The sequence below is a fragment of the Physeter macrocephalus genome, chromosome 7 (genome assembly GCF_002837175.3).
Source record: "Physeter macrocephalus isolate SW-GA chromosome 7, ASM283717v5, whole genome shotgun sequence".
Classification (NCBI taxonomy): Eukaryota; Metazoa; Chordata; class Mammalia; order Artiodactyla; family Physeteridae; genus Physeter; species Physeter macrocephalus.
This window is the reverse complement of record NC_041220.1, coordinates 36649877-36668110: the sequence shown is the minus strand read 5'-3', so window position 1 is coordinate 36668110 and position 18234 is coordinate 36649877. Positions and strand designations below refer to the sequence as shown.

The window sequence follows — 18234 nt, the reverse complement described above, 5'->3', positions numbered from 1 at the left end:
CGACGGGAGAGGCCACAACAGTGAGAGGCCCGCGTACCGCAAAAAAAAAAAAAAAAAAAAAAAAAAAAAAAAAGACATAAAAAAATAAAAGGACTTTTGTAGCACATTTGGGAAACAGAAAATCATAAAGAAGCAACATAATCCCATTAATCAGAGATAGTATCACAGATTTAGTTATCTGTATAATTCTATGGCATAGCCTTTAACATTATAATGTGAACATTTACATGCCAGTATTCTTAAAAGTATTATTTAAAACTGTAACCTAATTGTCTCCATATAAAAGGACCTTTAATTACTTAAACACTATCATTGTGTATTATAATTAAAACCAATTTTTTTCTAAATTGCACAGATGTGCTTTTCATTTTCATTTCTTTATTTTGTAGCAGAGTTCACATTTTGACATGCTTACTGGCTATGTGTATTAATGAGTTTTTCTCATTTTATTCACAGTTTTTGAAACCAGTGATTAATGTTGTGGAAGAATATCTACAAATAATAGCTTGCTTTCCCTTAAAAGCACAGCTGGCTTTATAAGCCATCATTATATATATTTGCTGTTTACTCACTTTCTTTAGGTACTTTGAACTTTGAACTTCTATTTTTGTGAAGATTAGCACCAAAATATCAAAAAGCATATTTTTCTTTGCCTCAGATCAACTTACAGAGTAATGAAGCTCAATTAATCTAAGTTAACTTTTATTCTCTTATCAATACCACCTAATGTTAATTTTTCTCTGTCCTAGAATAAATGGGCCTGTCCTAAATATACCGCTCTAATTTGGACAATTTTATTTTCTGATGTTTCCATGCCCATTCTAATATTTTTGAGCAGAAATATAAAAAGATATGACCTCAGACATATAAGGCTAAGACTGAAGCACTGTTTATAGGACCAAAGGACTGGAAACAACTTAAGTGTCCATCATAAGGTACTGTCACATTCATAGGACAGAATATGTGACTGTGAAAAGGAATTGAGGAAATAAGGAGGAATGAAACTATAATCTCTTAGGTTAAAAAAGCAATGTTTAGTATGACTTGCACTCTATCTGTATGAGAAATGGAGGCACTGTATACAACACTATTGTCTGTATTTGTAACAGAGAGTTGTATATAAATGCCTGTCCACATATAGAGGGTTTACAAGAAGGGTTTGACCTTCCGGAGGGAAACTGGGATTGGAAGGTGAGGTGGGAAGCTGACTTAATTCTCATTCTATTTTTCTGTTGTATTGTTGGAATTCTGGACCTTGTGCATTTTTGAAAAATGTAAAAGTAAACACAGAAATAAAATTACTCATCTCAGCCTATGCCAAGCATGCCGCCTCCCTCCTCTTTCACTCGCTGCCTTGTGGAAACGCGCACTGCCTTCTCTCTGCCCCTCGGGTCTGCACTCACACCCTGACTGCACGGCCCTAGTCAGACTCCACTTTTCTGAATTAATTCTTCACTAATTGATGCTTATGTCTTTTAGAAATGTTACAAGCTTCCTGGGAAAGCTTCTGCCTGAACTCTGTACTGCTGATAATCTTTGTCTATTCTGTCCAATAACAAATAACATCATTCTGACTTTTGTTTATCACTCTTGCTTCCTATTCTCCCCTACTGTCATCCCAAGGTTTCCTTGCCCACAGAAAACTGCACAGAAGACCCCAAGTAGCTATTATATAACATTTACAATAAACAGTAGCTTGAAGGAGATTTTTTTAAAGTTGAGACAATTTTAAGGAGAAGGAGTTTGATAGTGGTGTGCCCTTTGGAATACCACGAGACTAGAGTTTAGGGATAATCTGTCCATGACAGACATCTGGTCCCTGGGAGTTCTCCTTGCTCTAACATGTTCTGTTGTAGGAGAGGAAGCAGCTAAAATAAATATTAGTGATGAATTTTCTACATACTATTGCTATTGGCATCTTATACATAAAGTTAATTTGGAGCAGAAGCTGTCCTATTACCAAACGACAGGAATCTGAAGCTTAGGTTTATGCACAAAGCACAATAGTAATTTACATTCACAGTATTAACCTCCAGTCTTCGTTCTGTTGAGTTCAACTACATGTTTTTAATTATTCTATTTCCTCTAAATCCAGAAGATAAAACTTTTTCGGGAGGGGGGTGGATAATTCCCTCCAAACAAAAGGGGAGAATGTAGCCAACTGTTAAACCAAGGACCTTTCTTAAAGTGTTTTCCAACACACTTATGAGATCAGTCATAATATTTATATATACTCAAGCACTTTGAAATCTCAAGCTGTTTTAACCAGCTGTCATTTTGGTGTCAAACTCCGGTCATTTTAATGTGAAACAAAGGTCAACAGAGGGTTTGTCTTATTCTTTTCCTATTAGTGAGATGCCCTATAGTTACTGAACTCTGATTAAACCCCCCACTGTAGTCCCCACTGCACACTCCTGTTATCCCGGTCACGTGGCGTTTTATGACTATTTACAAATAAAATACAAAGAAATGGAGAAAAGTAAAAACATCAAATTAATATTTGAAGGTGTTATCAACAACCAAAAATATAGCCAACCCAGTATGGTCTATACAAGTTTGGCACTGATTATTAGGAAACATTTATACGTAAGAATGATATCCAGTAGGTGTATCATGCCAATTCAATTTTTTCTCTTTATCTAAAATAAGATGGCACAAACTTAAGAGGTATAGACTTCCGGCTGCAAAACAAATGAGTCACGGGTATAAAATGGACAGTGCAGGGAATATAGTCAATACCTATGTAACATCTTTGTGTGGTGATGGATAGTAACTAGACTTATCCTGGTGATCATTTTCAAATGTATAGAAATATCAAATCACTATGTTGTATAACAGGAACTAACATAGTGTTGTACGATGTTATACTTCAAAAACAAACGAACAAACTCATAGAAAAAGAGATCAGATTTGTGGTAACCAGAGGGGGTGGAGGAGGAATTGGATGAGGGCAGTCAAAAGGTACAAACTTCCAGTTATAAGATAAATAAATACAGGGATGTCATATACAGCATGATAAATAGAATTAACACTGCTCTATGTTAAATATGAAAGTTGTTAAGAGAGTAAATCCTCAGGGAAAAAAATTATTTTTCTATTTCTTTAATTTTGTATCTGTATGAGATGATGGATGTTCATTAAGCTTATTGTGGTCATCATTTCATGATGCAGGTAAGTCAAATAATTATGTTGTACACCTTAAACTTATACGGTGTGGTATGTCAATAATATCTCAAAAAAACTAGAAGAAACTAAAAGGGAAACAATAAAAATAAAAAATAAGACGGCAAAGTCCTTTTTTCATTGCTCATTCTAGCAGCTACACTGTAAAGATCATTGTAAATTTTGCTAAACTGTTGGCCTTTAGAAATATATTATTTATTTCTAAAGCTTATTCTCTTTGTTTACTGTTTAACCCCCAAATTCATATGTCAATATCTACTTCTGGCTTTTTTCTAGATTTTTGATTCTCACCTTAAAAATGTTTTGCTAATCTGCATCAGGATAATGAATTATATGGAATTATTTTATTAGCCATCATATTAAAGAGTAAGGGCTTAGAATTATGCATTCAAATCATGACAAAGGAGGAAAAGTATTTGAAGGTATCTATTTGGTTCCCTTTAAGTGAGGTTCTGAGTGATGCACTCTCCCAGCTAGTATTTTGCTGTCATTTGCACCTAGTTCATTCATCCATTCATTGAACATACATGTACTGAGCATCTACTATGAGCCTGGCACTACTGTTCGTGCTGGGGAGTTGATGGTGAATGATAACAAACACTTGTCCTTTGAGAGCTTACATTTCAGAAGGGAGAGACAGACGGTAAAGACATGACAAATAAATAATGTAATTGCAGACTGTGGTAGGTTTTATGATAAAAAGAAGTGGGATAACAGGCTAGAGAGTGACAGGAGAGGTACTACTTGAGGTGTGTTGATGAAGACAGCCTCTCTGGGGAGGTCCATCTGATACCTAACTCATGAGAAGACGTCAGAATAGAGCAAGATGAGCATGAAGCCTGGGATTGGCATGTTCGAGAAGCAGAAAGAAGGCAGTTAGTGAGAGGTAGGAGGTGGGTCAGGGAGATGGGCAGGGTCCCACAGGTGAGGCTCTGCGGCCATGGAAGGAGTCTGTATTCTGCTCTAATGGTTGTGGGAAACCACCACGTGAAGATCATTCTGGAGACTAAGTAGAAACGAGGTGCAGGGTTGCAAAGATAGTGACTCTAGGAAGCCAGGAGGCTTTCGAAACAATCCAGCAAGTGAGGACAGTGAGGGACTTCCCTGGTGGTCCAGTGGTTAAGACTCCGTGCTCCCAGTGCAGGGGACCTGGGTTGGATCCCTGGTCAGGGAACTAGATCCTACACGCGTGCCGCAACTAAGAGTTCTCATGCCACAACTAAAGATCCCACGTGCTGAAACTAAGACCCTGTGCAGCCAAATAAATAAATAAAATATTAAAAAGAAAAAAGAGAGAGGACAGTGATTTAGACTGGAGTTTAGCACAGGATGTGGTAAGAAGTGCTTGGCCTTGGAGGTAGCACTGAAAACCTAAGGTAAAGAACCTTAATATTTCTTATACTTCATCACTTTTCATTTCAAAGAAAACTAGTAATAGCTAACAAAAAGCATGCACATTGCTTTTTCCCAAATGTGTATAATCCTGTTTCTCTAAAAGCACCTTACTCATTGACACCATTTAATCACAGAATATTAGACTCGGAAGAGATCACAGAGTTACATAATCTAATTATCTGTTTTGCTCTAGATTGAACAGGCTGGAATCAAAGAAAGCACAGGTAACATCACAAGTGGTCATTAATGCCTCCTGCTATAATTATAATATAAATACTAATATGCCAAGATAGCAAATCATTTTTTATGTTCTCAGAAAAATTCAGAATGAACAAGATTTCATTACAAAAATGTTTTCCCTTGAGGCATAATTCTGTGAGCAGCCTAGATTTCTAAAATAGCAATGGGCTGACCATAACGATATATTTTCCTTTAATTGTGTGTTTCTAGAGGATATCTTTAACTTAAAATAAAATTACCTTTTCCGGACACCAATTTTAAATTACTCAAATTTCTGAGACTTTTCTTAATAACACCCCAAATAAGATTCTACAGCATAGCTTTAATCATTAGAAAAATAGTTGTTGTGAATAAATAAATCTTATATATGGAAATGCTATACTCAAATACAGAGTTGAGTAAAACATTAATACTGAAGGGTGTTTGCACTTACAACTATGATTTAAAACAGTAAGTTTCTGAATATTTCATTTTAAAAACTTCATAATCTTCATCTCCTAGAGATAGTGAAAAATCTGTGTGAAATAGAAGAAATGATTTATTCAACAAATATTTATTGAATACCTATAGGGCCCAGGCATTGTTCTAAGTCATTGAGGATAGGGCAGTGGTCAAGAAAGACACAAGTACTCACCTGCATGCAACCTACATTCTGATGGTGGGAGAAACGCAATAAAAAAGCAAGTAATTTGTAATTTGTAATTAATTCATCAGGGAGTGATAGTGTCATGGGGAAAAATTAAGCATGGAAAGTTGATGAGGAATGTGTTAGAAGGGATTGCTATTTTAGACATAAGAGAAAAAGACATTCAGAAAAAGAGCACTCCATGCAGGCAGAGGGGACAGCAAGTGCCAAGTGCAGGAGGAGGAAGCATGTCTGGTGTATGGGAAGAATCACAAGAAGTGGCTGGAGTGGGACGAGGGGTGTGTGTGTGGGGGTCCCAGGTCACACAGTTAGGCAGGGGCCAGATGATGGGGGCCTCGTGGACCACTGTAGAGACTTTGGCTTTTACTTTGAGTAGGGAAGCCACTGGAGAGTTCCAAAGAGAGGACCATCACGATCTGACTAAATATGCTCTAACAGGATCATTCTGGCTGCTGTTTTGATCATTGTGAGTATGCGTGTACGTGTACATGTGAACACATCTGTGCTGGGGATGGGGTACACAGTGATGGAAGTAGTGAGTGCTGTTAAGACACTGCTGCAAAAATCCAGGCAAGAGAAGGCGATGGCTTGGACCAGGATGGACAACGTGGAACTGGTAAGAAGTGGTTGGGTCCTGCGTATCTTAGATGATTCGGTCAATGAAACTGCCACTGGAACAGATGTGGCTTATGAAAGAGAGGAGTGAGGGGTGACTCCATGGTTTTGGGCCTGAGCAACTAGAAAGATGGAGTTGCCCTTTACTGAGGGGTGGAGACTGTGAGAGACAGGTTTTGTGTGAGCTCCAGGAGCTTAGTTTTTGACATGGTAGGTTGGAGGTACTAATTAGACATCCAAGAGGAAATGGTGAGAGGCAGTGAAGATATGAGTTTAGCAGCTGAAGGGAGGCTGGGGCAAGAAATATAAACTGAGAGGCGTAAACTTTCAACAGCATTTAAAGCTGTGACATTAGAGACCATTTAGGGTATGGACTCTTAAAGGTTTTTGTGCCATGAACCCCTTTGAAAATCTGTTAAAACCCACAGTCTCCTTCCCCGAACGACATTTTAAATGCACAAAATAAAATATATCTTAAATATATTTTGGTATATATAACTGGTATAAAGAAAACCAATTATAATAAAGTATGCCATCAAAACATTTAAACAGTTACACTGTGGTAAAATGATTTTTTAAATTAATACACTAAATAATGATATAACAGTGAGCAAAATAATTACAGTCACTTCAAAGAAGTCATGTGCATAAATATTTCAAGATATCTGTAACAGCTATAATGAAATGAAAATATCTGCAATAAGTCACAGATACAGCTGATATTACCGTGGTTTGGTTGCCTGCATTCACAGTTGTAGGAAATGCAAAGTTCATTTAGAGGTTCATGAAAATAAAGAAATGTTTCCCTTTCAAGATCACAGAGACCAGGTCTGTGGACTCCAGGTTAACAATCCCTCACTTAGGGGTGAACGTAGCTAGAGAAGAAGGGAAGGCCAAGGTGTGTAACCTGAGATTCTCCAACATTAACAGGCAAGGAAAAAGGAGAAAGACAAAGAAAATGGAAAAAAACAAGACAAAATATGAAAATTAAAAGGAGACAATTTAAATCTCTAAATCAAGGAACTTGTTCCTGTTTAAATATCCTCAATCTTGCTCCTGCATTTGGCAGACAGCCTCAATGTACTCGCTCCGTTTCTTTATCAAGTCTTTTATTTACATGTCCATTTCCATGTGCTTTTAGAATTCCAGTTCCTAGATAAGGAGTGATGTTTGTATTATATTTAGGGAAACCCAGCGTTTCCTATAGTATCCTTCATCCCAGGGTACATTAATCACTAGTATTTTCAATTTTACATAGAGTAAATTGATTTTCTGTATGACATGCTGTTCTCTCAGTCACCGGGTTAGATTTTATGGGAAGTTCTAATACCCATAAAATAGCTACTTTATCCATTTGGGCAAATAGTAAGTCACATTTCCCATCTAAACAATGAAAGTAGCAGTTTATAATATATACTCCAATGTAGACTTTAACTGGCTTGTTGAAGAGATAATGCTGATAACCTACGTGATAATGCTGATAACACACAAAACTCGTCCATAGCCAAAAATGGAGGATGGAAAGGTTGATCATTAAAGTGGGAAATAGGAGGATACTGCTATAGTATGTTGGAAAGATATAACTGTACGTTTTAGATATACACACATCTATAAGATACTATAAATTGTTGTGTGCATCTAAAATGAAAACCTGGAAAGATTGTGGAAAAGCCCTGACAAATGGCAACAAAATTTCAACATTAAGCCTACTACTAAAGGGCACTTCAAAATCTGTTAAAGTAATTTAAAAAATAGATATAGTTTTCAAATATTTTCCTCCAGACGATTCTTTGGGTTGAAAGACACTTTGAGGACAACTGGGAAATGTAAACGCATACTGAAGATTAGACGAATGGATGTTAATTCCCTAGGGTGCAGTTATGCTGCTGTGGTTACATAGGAGGTTGTCTCAGTTACTAGGAGACGCACGCTGACCTGTTTAGGGCTGACTTGTCACACTGCCTACAACTTAAAGTTTCAGATGATTCAGGAAAAAAAGGTGTGTGTGTGTGTGTGGTTGTGTGTGTGGAGAGAGAGAGAGAAAAAGGACATAGAGAAACAAAGAAAGGAGACAGAACATGCAAGAACGAGTTAATTAGTGAATGTCAGTGAATGACATAAAGATATTCATTCTACTAGTCTTCAAATTTTTTATAGATGTGAAAACTATCAAACTAATAAGCTGTGGAAAAAAATTCCACAGAAATGTATATACATTAATACAATTAATGTCCCACAACATTGGTATGTAAATCTATAATAGACATACCTAAAACAAGGAGGTAACGATTTATACAGCATAAATTAAAAAATTTAAAAAGAATAATAACATGAATTTCATATGAACTGAATTCAAAATAAAAATGATTAAATAGGGCAATCATTTTATTTGCATCAAAAGTGTGACACACAGGGAAGAACAACTTCCCGATGTCCCGTGGTCACTCACTGAGAAGTCACAGAGTCCCCTAGTCATGCCCTACCGATCCAGGGTCTCTAATTTCAACTGGACCTTAGTGTTGCTCAAAAATTATCAGTCCTCGGGCTTCCCTGGTGGCGCAGTGGTTGAGAGTCCGCCTGCCGATGCAGGGGATACGGGTTCGTGCCCTGGTCCGGGAAGATCCCACATGCCGCGGAGCGGCGAGGCCCGTGAGCCATGGCCGCTGAGCCTGCGCGTCCAGAGCCTGTGCTCCGCAATGGGAGAGGCCACGGCAGTGAGAGGCCCGCGTACCGCAAAAAAAAAAAAAAAAAAAAAAAAATTATCAGTCCTCAATTTCTCCAAATCTCCAAAGAGGGCATTTTTCTATTCTCACCATTCTCAAATGTTCCATTACTCTCTGAGCAGATGATCTCATTTCCAAGTTCAAAGAAAATAGAAATACCAGATGGGAAGTCCTTCACCTGCACGCTCTGTGGCAGACACTGCCATCTGGCTGATCTAACTGCCATTCCAAGTCCTGTGACTTCGTCTACCCGAGGACAGGAAAGCTTTCCTAGCCTCCCTTGTAGTGAGTGGTGGTACATGTGACACAGTGCTGGACAATGAGATGGAAGCAGAGGTCTCCTGGAGGCCTCTGGGAACACGTTCCTGATTAAGCGACCAAGAATAGCCAACACCATCCCTTCCCCCTTTTTCCTGCCTTGCTCACAGCCTGGGAGGAAAAGACGAATGAAGTGATGTCTACCCTCTCAGTGCTGACATTACTGACTGCAAAAGCCATGCCAGCAACTGCTTACCTGAGGGAAATACTGTCACAGGAGAAAAGTAAACCTCTGCTTGAGTGTGGCACTGTTCGTAGCTGGATTTTCTTCTATTTGCAATGGAAAGCATTCCTAACTGAAGCCATTCTTCCCTCCATTCCACAGTTAAAGAGAGACCCCTTATCCAGCACCACGGATCCCACTCCCGCCTTCTCAGAGGCTCTCGACTATTGACTGCACCCCCTCCCCTTCAGTATCTTCAGCCTTTCTCTCTCCACTAATTATTGCATCAGTGTTTAACACACTCAAGTCTTGCCTGTATTAAACAAAAACTTTATTTATAAAATAAACTGTCTCTCAACCTCCCATCTTCCTCTAGCTTCTTCTGCCTTATCTTTATCCCTCCTTTCACTAATATTCTTCCTAAAAGAGCTGTCCACGTCCACTATCTCCAATTCCTTATTTCTTATTCATTCCTCAACTCGCTTCATCTGGAGTCAGTCCCAGCCACTTTACTGAAAGTGCTTTTGCCAAGGTCGTCAGCAAGATTCTTATTGCAAAATCCAATGGGAATTGGTTGGTTTTTATCTTCATTGACCTCTTTGTAGCATCTGACACCATGAGCGTTCTATCCTTTTTGAAATACTTTCTCTCTTGGAATTTTAAAAAATATTCTGTCCTAGCTTTTCTTCCTCCCTCTGGCAGATCCTTCTAAGCCTCTTTTGAAGGATCCTTTTTGGCAAGTCCTTTGCACGTTGGTATGAAATGAGTATCTATATATTGCTGTCTTCTCAATCTGTATCTCTTCAGCAGCTCCCTACTAGAGACCCTGAAAAGTCCCACAGACTCCCCCAACCCTGCCTCTTCCCCCATGTTCTCTTTCTCCATGAGTGGTACCACCATCCACCCAGTGCTGCAAGCCAGATTCCAGAATGATCCTTGATGCCACCCTCTCCCTTGTTCCTCAAAACCAGTTAATCAGTAAGCCCTGTGAATTCAGCCTTCTAAAGGTCTGTGACCAGCCCATTCCTCTCAGTCCTGCTAATCTTCTCCCAGGTTAGCCTCTCCTGTCATCAGTTGCCTAAACCTCTCCCTCAGCTGACCCCACCTCTATGCTGTTGTTCAGGGGAACTTCTTTTAGTTTCTCCCAAACTGCCACCCTCTCTTTTACTTCTGAGCTTTCATGCATTTCCTCTGACCATAATTCTTTTCACAAGGCTAAGTACTAACCTTTCAATTCTCAGTTTAAGCTTCCACTGCTTTGGTACCTTGGGCTGGGCTGGGTGCCCCTGCTGTGTGTTTGCATAACATCCTATACCCCCACTATCATGGCTCTTTTGTCTTCTTTTGCTCCATGAGGACACATTTCATTTCTAATAACCCATTTCTCCAAATGGATTTCTCAGTTAGATTATAACGCTAAGATTTTAATTTTCTTGGCACTAAGACAACAATTTTCTATATGCCACTGGTATTCATTAATGGTTGTGGATTGAATCCCTGGAATATTAAGGATTCCCATTTAGTTTTAAAAGTCACTTAATCTACAATGAAAAAGGGACATAAATTCTGAGATAAATAGTCATTAAAATGACTTTGGTAATCATTAAAACAGTTATATTCCACTTACTAGGATTGATATATCTTACTTTTGTAAGCAAGGAGTGATCCTGTATTATCCCTGAAGTGTAGAAATTGGTTATTGCCTATTGCAATAGAAATTCCAAGAAAAGTAATTAAACAAAATATATATAAACCACTAACTACATCTATATAGATTGTCCACAAGGAAAAGGACGTAAAATGCATTCAGTCACTCCAGTGTTGGTGAGACTGGAACTCTCATATACTGCTGGCAGGACAGTTAAGATGATACAATCACTTTGGAAAACTCCTTAACTGTTTCTTAAAAATTAAACATACACCTATCACATACCCCAGCCAGTAAAAATGCATGAGGAGAAGTTGTGGAGTGACAGAAATATACTATATATCTTGATTGTGACAGTAATTTTATGACCCTATACATTTTTCAAAAGTCATCAAATTGTATACTTATATTTGGTGACTTTATCTTATGTAAATTAACTCAATTAGATTCTATTGATTTTTTTTAAAAAAATTGCAAACATTTTGACGGGTAATTTGATGAACTAAAGTACTATTTTTAAGATACAATAATGTTATTTTGTTTATAAAAACTAAAAAATAATTTCCTATAATTTACAGTTACATACTAAAATACAGATAGAATGTTTTAATGACTAACATTTGCTTCAAAATCATTCATAGACCAGACGTGTGTGGAGGTATTTAAGAAATAAAACTTACCATACATTGAGAATTACTGAAACAGGGTGACCAGTATGTGGGATACACTATACTATTCTCTCTACTTTTTGTAGCCTTTTGAGAATTGTTATTTTAGAAAGTAAAATAAAATAAATAAAAATGTAAAAAAAATTTTTTAATGCATTCAAAAGCTTTTAATTAAATAAAATCTAATTAAGTCAATCTAATTTAATCATCAGAGAAACAGAGGTCAACAAGACTAAAGTAATTTAAAAATAAGACCCTTATGTAACAGTTTTACACATAGATTCAGAAATAACAATGTGACATTATTGAAACATCGGATTATTACCAGGATTTACTGCAATTAGTTTTTTCTACTTAATATGCATGTGCTTCAGATTACAAAACCAAGAAGTTCCTTTGTATGATGAACCAAAGGCCGACACGTTGACCGGCTGAAACTTTTCACACATTTTCAACAATCTAATTGCCAACACAATATAACTTAATATACAAAACGCTATCTGCATCCCAGATAAATTTTAGGGTGAGCTACCTATTCCTTGATTCCAAGGAGAAAATGGATTGTGTTGCAGGTTATACAAGCTATGTTCAGAAAGTATATGACCAAAGGGCCATATTATCCTATTTATTGCTAAACAAAATATATTTCAGAACAATAATGTAACTTTACAAAGGAAGACGCTGCCTATATACCAACACAGTAAACATCCAAGAAAAAAGATCAGGCCAAAAATTCAAGAAAATAAATGTCAGCTTTATATTTTACCAATGATGTTTCAAGCCAAATATGATTTGGCTTGGGAATATGATTTGGGACAAAGTGCCTGGCAAAAACTGTTAAATCACTGCAACCCTTCAAGTTCCATATTCATCTGCTTTAGAATTTCAGATCTTTTCCTAAAACTATTACACTGTTTACAGTTAGGACTTCCATGGCTCTATTTGCTTCTACCTCTGTAATTCAGTCGTAAGCTCCCTGAATGCAAGCGCGCAGTCGTAAACGGTGTTTGTGTCTCCCATTCAACCCCACACAACACCAGCATTCACAAAAATAAAAGCCTGAAGACAAATGAATAAAGCACACGTCACATACTGTGGCACACTAGATCTTAGAGTCTGCGTTGGTCACAGACGGGGGTGGCTGACTGCTTCAAAACAATTCTCAGGTGGCCATGCCTGTGTGACACCCTTTCTCTGGTTAAAGCCTTTATCCTCTGGCCACAGAGCAGGTACACAGACCAAGCCTGACTAATGAGAGTCCTTCTTCTGGACCTTAGAAATGGATTCTGGGAAAGAGGTATCCTTTTCCCCTATAATCTCAGAGTTTTTTGGACGTGAGCTTCCGAGCTGTCAGGGGCTGCCTCTCTAGTTTCACGGAGAAGCTGATTTCTACAGCCAACACACAGAAGGCAGAGACAGGAGACAGTGAGTGTCCGGATGAGCCAGGCACCCCTAAAGTCAGCTTTACCCCTGCCCTTCCCACAGTTAGGTTCACGTAAGGATTGCATCACTAGAAGCCAGAACTCTAACTAGCACAGACACAGATGTGTATTACTGTAAGGACTCACGGAGTCCCAAGTCCTTATGTTAGGTATTAGGAAAGGGATTAGAGAGGTTAAGTACCTCGCCTAAAGTCTCACAATGAATTTGTAAGGAAGCAGGAAACTCTGGAAGATTCTGCAGGTGGGCTCACCGTCACTCATTCTAACGCCAACATTTTTCAGTGCTGTTGCAGCTAGGGTGCAGGCACGTGGCCTAAGTTCCCGGCAAGCGGAGCCATCTCACCGGGACTTGAATGAGAAATATGAAGTGAGAGGCGATGGCTGCTCAGGCAGCTGGTGTCTCCTGGGAGCCTGGAGGTGGAGCCATGTGGTGCTTCCGAGACAACCAAGGTGGACCCCGCACACACCTCCTACCTGCCCGAGGCAGCAGTGGCTCCCTAGCACCACTCTGTGCGTGTCTGTGTTTTGATTGAGTAGCACCCCAAATTGGTGCTCCCAAGATTCCAGGAGCCACCTAATAACTTTCAATAAAGCTCTTTCTGCTTAAACTACCTAGAGTTCTGCTTGAGACCAAGAACCTTGACCTACCTAGAATTTGGTACCTGGAAATGGGGTGCTGCACCTAAAACGTGGAACTGGATTCTGAAGGAGGTAGAGCTTTGAGCGGATAAGGCACAGACACTGGGAGCAGAAAGCTGGCAACTCTTATTACGCAGTGATGCAAAGTTTTGTCAAACTATCCCCTGCTGTACCTCAGAAAGCAGGCTAGATGCTATGAATGTTCCATTAGGGAAAACAATAAGAAAAATTTGGCCTAAAATAAGGATATTTAATAGGAGTACCCAGAATTCCTACACTCCTTCCCAAATTCAATATCACTTAGAAATTGTTTTTAGCTGCATCAGAAGCTAAAAAAACAGGGACTTAATCAAATCGGGGATTTTATTTTTCTGAAACCTGAAGATTCATGGACACTATAAAGGGGAGTCAGTCTATGCACTTCATATCTTGAAAATGGCTATCCCAAATCATCAAGAAACAGTAAAATGATGAGCAGTTTGCTAAGAAGAGACAGAAGTAGGTCACATCTATAGCAAGAGTTCATTGAGATCATTTCATATTTTGCTCATGTTATGTTGCTTTGCAGCCTAAAATATACTTTCACATATTCCTCCTCTCTCCCCTCTCCTCCTCCTCTTTCTACCTCTTCTTCCTCTTTCTCTCTCTCTCCCTCCCTCTCTCATTCTCTCTCTCAATTCCCTTTACTTCCCCCACTCCCCTTCTCCCTCTTTCTTTGAGAACCCTATAACCCTATAAGGTATCTGGGCAGGCATTATCCATTATTCATTATTGTTCTCAAAGAAGAGAAGGAACTGCGGCTTTAAAAAGTTTTATAACTATTTTAACATTAAAAATCAAGTGGCAGAATCATTAATTAGAAGTGGAGCAGATCCAGCTTTGTGAGGCCTGAAGGTAATACAATTTGCAGAAACTTTGTTAAGAAAAATAATACAAAATTAAAAATATAAAATCAGATATGAAAGTGAATGAGAAAAAAATCACAACGAATTATAAAATTTTATAAAGCTAACAAATACCACTAATGGCACAGAATATAGCAAAAAGGATAATTTTTTATTAACTAACTCTCTAATATCTTCTCCAATATCTTTTCATACATGTCTATGCTGCATACTCTGATCATCTCTTCAAATTCAAATAAATTTTTACATATAAATTTCTATGTAGATATGCAGAAACTTTGTTAAGAAAAATAATACAAAATTAAAAATATAAAATCAGATATGAAAGTGAATGAGAAAAAAATCACAACGAATTATAAAATTTTATAAAGCTAATAAATACCACTAATGGCACAGAATATAGCAAAAAGGATAATTTTTTATTAACTCTCTAATATCTTCTCCAATATCTTTTCATACATGTCTATGCTGCATACTCCGATCATCTCTTCAAATTCAAATAAATTTTTACAAATAAATTTCTATGTAGTCAAAAAGTTTTTCATTTTTTTATTCAGCACAGCAGATTGAAACGTATTCTTTATTATTAATAGGTTTGAAAAAAATATTCAGCTTCACAACTCTTTTATGTCCCGTAAGCTTAAGTTTGGGAAAGAAGTTTCTTTCATGCCTGAGCCAGAAGATTTCAGGGCATTTCAATTCTCTTGTGCAAGATAATCTTGAATGCTTTATGATAACACTCAAGCAGCTTGTTATTGATGGTTTATTTTGTGGGATATTATGAGTTTTATGTTATTTTATTGATGTCAGTATCTGTTGTCAAATCCGCAAGAAAGTTAAATCTTTTTCTAGTGTGTTCATATGATTCATTACTCTTGATTAACTGGTTTCTATTTGAAATTTATCCCTCTCAATGAATTACTGCTTTTAATGTGGTCTGAAAGTTTGTTACCATTTATTTCTTGATAGAAGAGTATCTACTGATCACATACAGAAAGATATTAAAAATAATTTCACTTTGGAGTGTTATTATAATTAGAGATGTTTCACTGTCAATTATATTTCTGAGAGGGGAAAACCTCCAGTTTTGACTAGGTGACAATGAGAACTGAATTCTGCCTACGCACCTAGTGAATTTCATGTGCTGATGGATTTTACCTACCTAATGACTGGAAGAATTTTCCACATATGGATTGGCTTATGATTACACACCTTTCAAACCTCTTTCTCCTCCACTACCCATATATTTCTGGTGCTGGGGGCTAAAGACTATTCACACAGCAACTAAACTTCTGGCTCCACTGTCAGTATCATGAAATGCGATGAGTTTGTGTGGTTGGGCAGCACTCTGCCTGTGGGAGCACAGCCTACGCCAAGAAGGCTGACAAGAGCAGACACAGAGCAGCCTGAGGGGCACAGAGAGGTTTGACAAAAGTGGAAAAGTGGGTAGAGATAGTAAGAGACTTACAGATAAAACACTTTACTCTTGGGAAATTTACAAAAACATTTGCCTAGTTGAGCACAACAGTAGGGCGCTGGAAGGGGCCCTTGCAACCGAGGGGCCCTGGAGTTTAAGCTTCATTAGCTTGATGGCGAACATGCCTCTGCTTTTTCCATAACGTGGTTCTTGTTTTCATTTAACTTAATTCTTTTGTGGCTTTATTGAAATATAACTGACATACAACATTGTGTAAGTTTAAGGTGTACAATGTGATGACTTTATACATGTATATCTTGCAAAATGTTCACCACACTAAGGTGAGTTAACAAATCCTTCGCCTCACATAATTACCATTTTCTTGTTGTTGTTATTGAAGTTCTACTCTCATAGCAACTTTCAAGTATACAATACAGCAGTGTCAACTCTAGTCACCGTGCTGTACATTAGATCCCCAGAACTTATTCAACTTAGAACTGAATCTTCTCACCCTTTGACTACCACCTCCCCATTTCCCTACCCCTAGGCCCTGACAACCACCATTTCTACTCTCTGTTTCCATGAGCTCAATGTTTTTGATTCCATATATAAGTGAGATCATACAGTATCTGTCTTTCTCTATCTGACTTATTTGACTCAGGCTAATGCCTTTAAGGTCCATCCGTGTTGTCACATGTGTATATATCACATTTTCTTTATCCATTCATCTATTGATGAACACTGAAGTTGCTTCCATGTCTTGGCTATTGTACATAATGTTGCAATGAATATGAAGGTGCATATATCTTTCTGACTTAGTGTTTTCATTTCCTTTGGATAAATACCCAGAATTGGAACTGCTGAGTCATATGGCACTTCCATTTTTAATTTTTTAAGGAAACCAAATACTGTTTCCTTAGGGGCTGCACCAATTTACATTGGTGTACAAGGGTTCCTTTTCTCTACATCCTTACAAGCACTTGTTAGCTCTTGTCTTTTTGATAATAGCCATTATAACAGGTAACAGGTAATGTCTCATTGTGTTCCTGGTTTGCATTTCGCTGATGATTAGTGATACTGAGCACCTTTTCATGCACTTGCTGCACATTTGTATGTTTTCTTTGGAAAAATGTCTATTCAAATATTCTGCCCATTTTTAAATTGGATTGTTTGGTTTTCTGCTACTGAGTTGTACAAGTTCCTTATATATTTTGAAAATTAACTCCTTATCAGATATGTGCAAATATTTCCCCCCATTCTGTAGGATGCCTTCTCATTTTGTTGATTGTTTCTTTTGCTGTGCAGAAGCTTTTCAGTTTAATGTAGTCCCACTTATTGATTTTTGCTTTGTTTTAATTTTAAAATGTAAGTCTCGCTTTGCCAAAATTCAATTTTCCGCTCCACTTTAATCATTGGAGAGGAAGAGGAAAGAAGTGTCAATAGAATAGAACTTCTCCCTGTGACATTAATATTACTAGAAAATTTTCCTTGTCTTCTTGGGAGCCGAAGGAGGACACCTGCCCTCTCTCACTTTACCCACTTCATCTCTCTAAGCCTCAATTTCTCCATATGTAAAATGTGGGAATTCAAGGCCTTTCAAAAGTTATGTCTGAATGAATGAATGAGTTCCTTGGGTTAGAAAACTGAAGCCTCTTGAGAGGCCTGGTCCTGTAATCATGGAAGGTCCATTTCAGGTTTCAGGGAAAAGCCAGAGCACTATGGGAACGGGTCCTGTGTGCCTGGGGGTGGCATGGCACATGGCACCATGAGACCTCATTACAGGCACCAGGAAAGAAGAGACCATCCTGGAGAAGTGGATCCGAATGTGGGGGGTGGTAGCATGGGCACAGAGAACCCAAAGCGAACTTTACCATGTTGCTTTATCTGGGACTATCACCTAAATCTATCATTTGGCATACACATAATGGGAAAATACAGAGAGCCACACAATGTCAGGAGGTTTCTAAAATTTTGACAAACTTGATAAAAGTATTACAAGAAGAGATATATATTCAATGAATGTTTAAAGGTATTAAAATGCTCAGAAGATATGCAGATTGCCAACAAACACATGAAAGAATGCTCAACATCATTAATCATTAGAGAAATGCAAATCAAAACTACAATGAGATATCATCTCACACCGGTCAGAATGGCCATCATCAAAAAATCTAGAAACAATAAATGCTGGAGAGGGTGTGGAGAAAAGGGAACACTCTTGCACTGCTGGTG

The 18234-nt window shown here is 38.0% G+C and overlaps 1 long non-coding RNA gene across 2 annotated transcripts in view; it reads right to left on the bottom strand.

The window, feature by feature from the left end:
• LOC102982449 (uncharacterized) overlaps positions 1-18234 on the bottom strand; it is a 123287-nt gene that overhangs the window by 46781 nt on the left and 58272 nt on the right. The gene's annotated exons all lie outside the window — the stretch shown is intronic.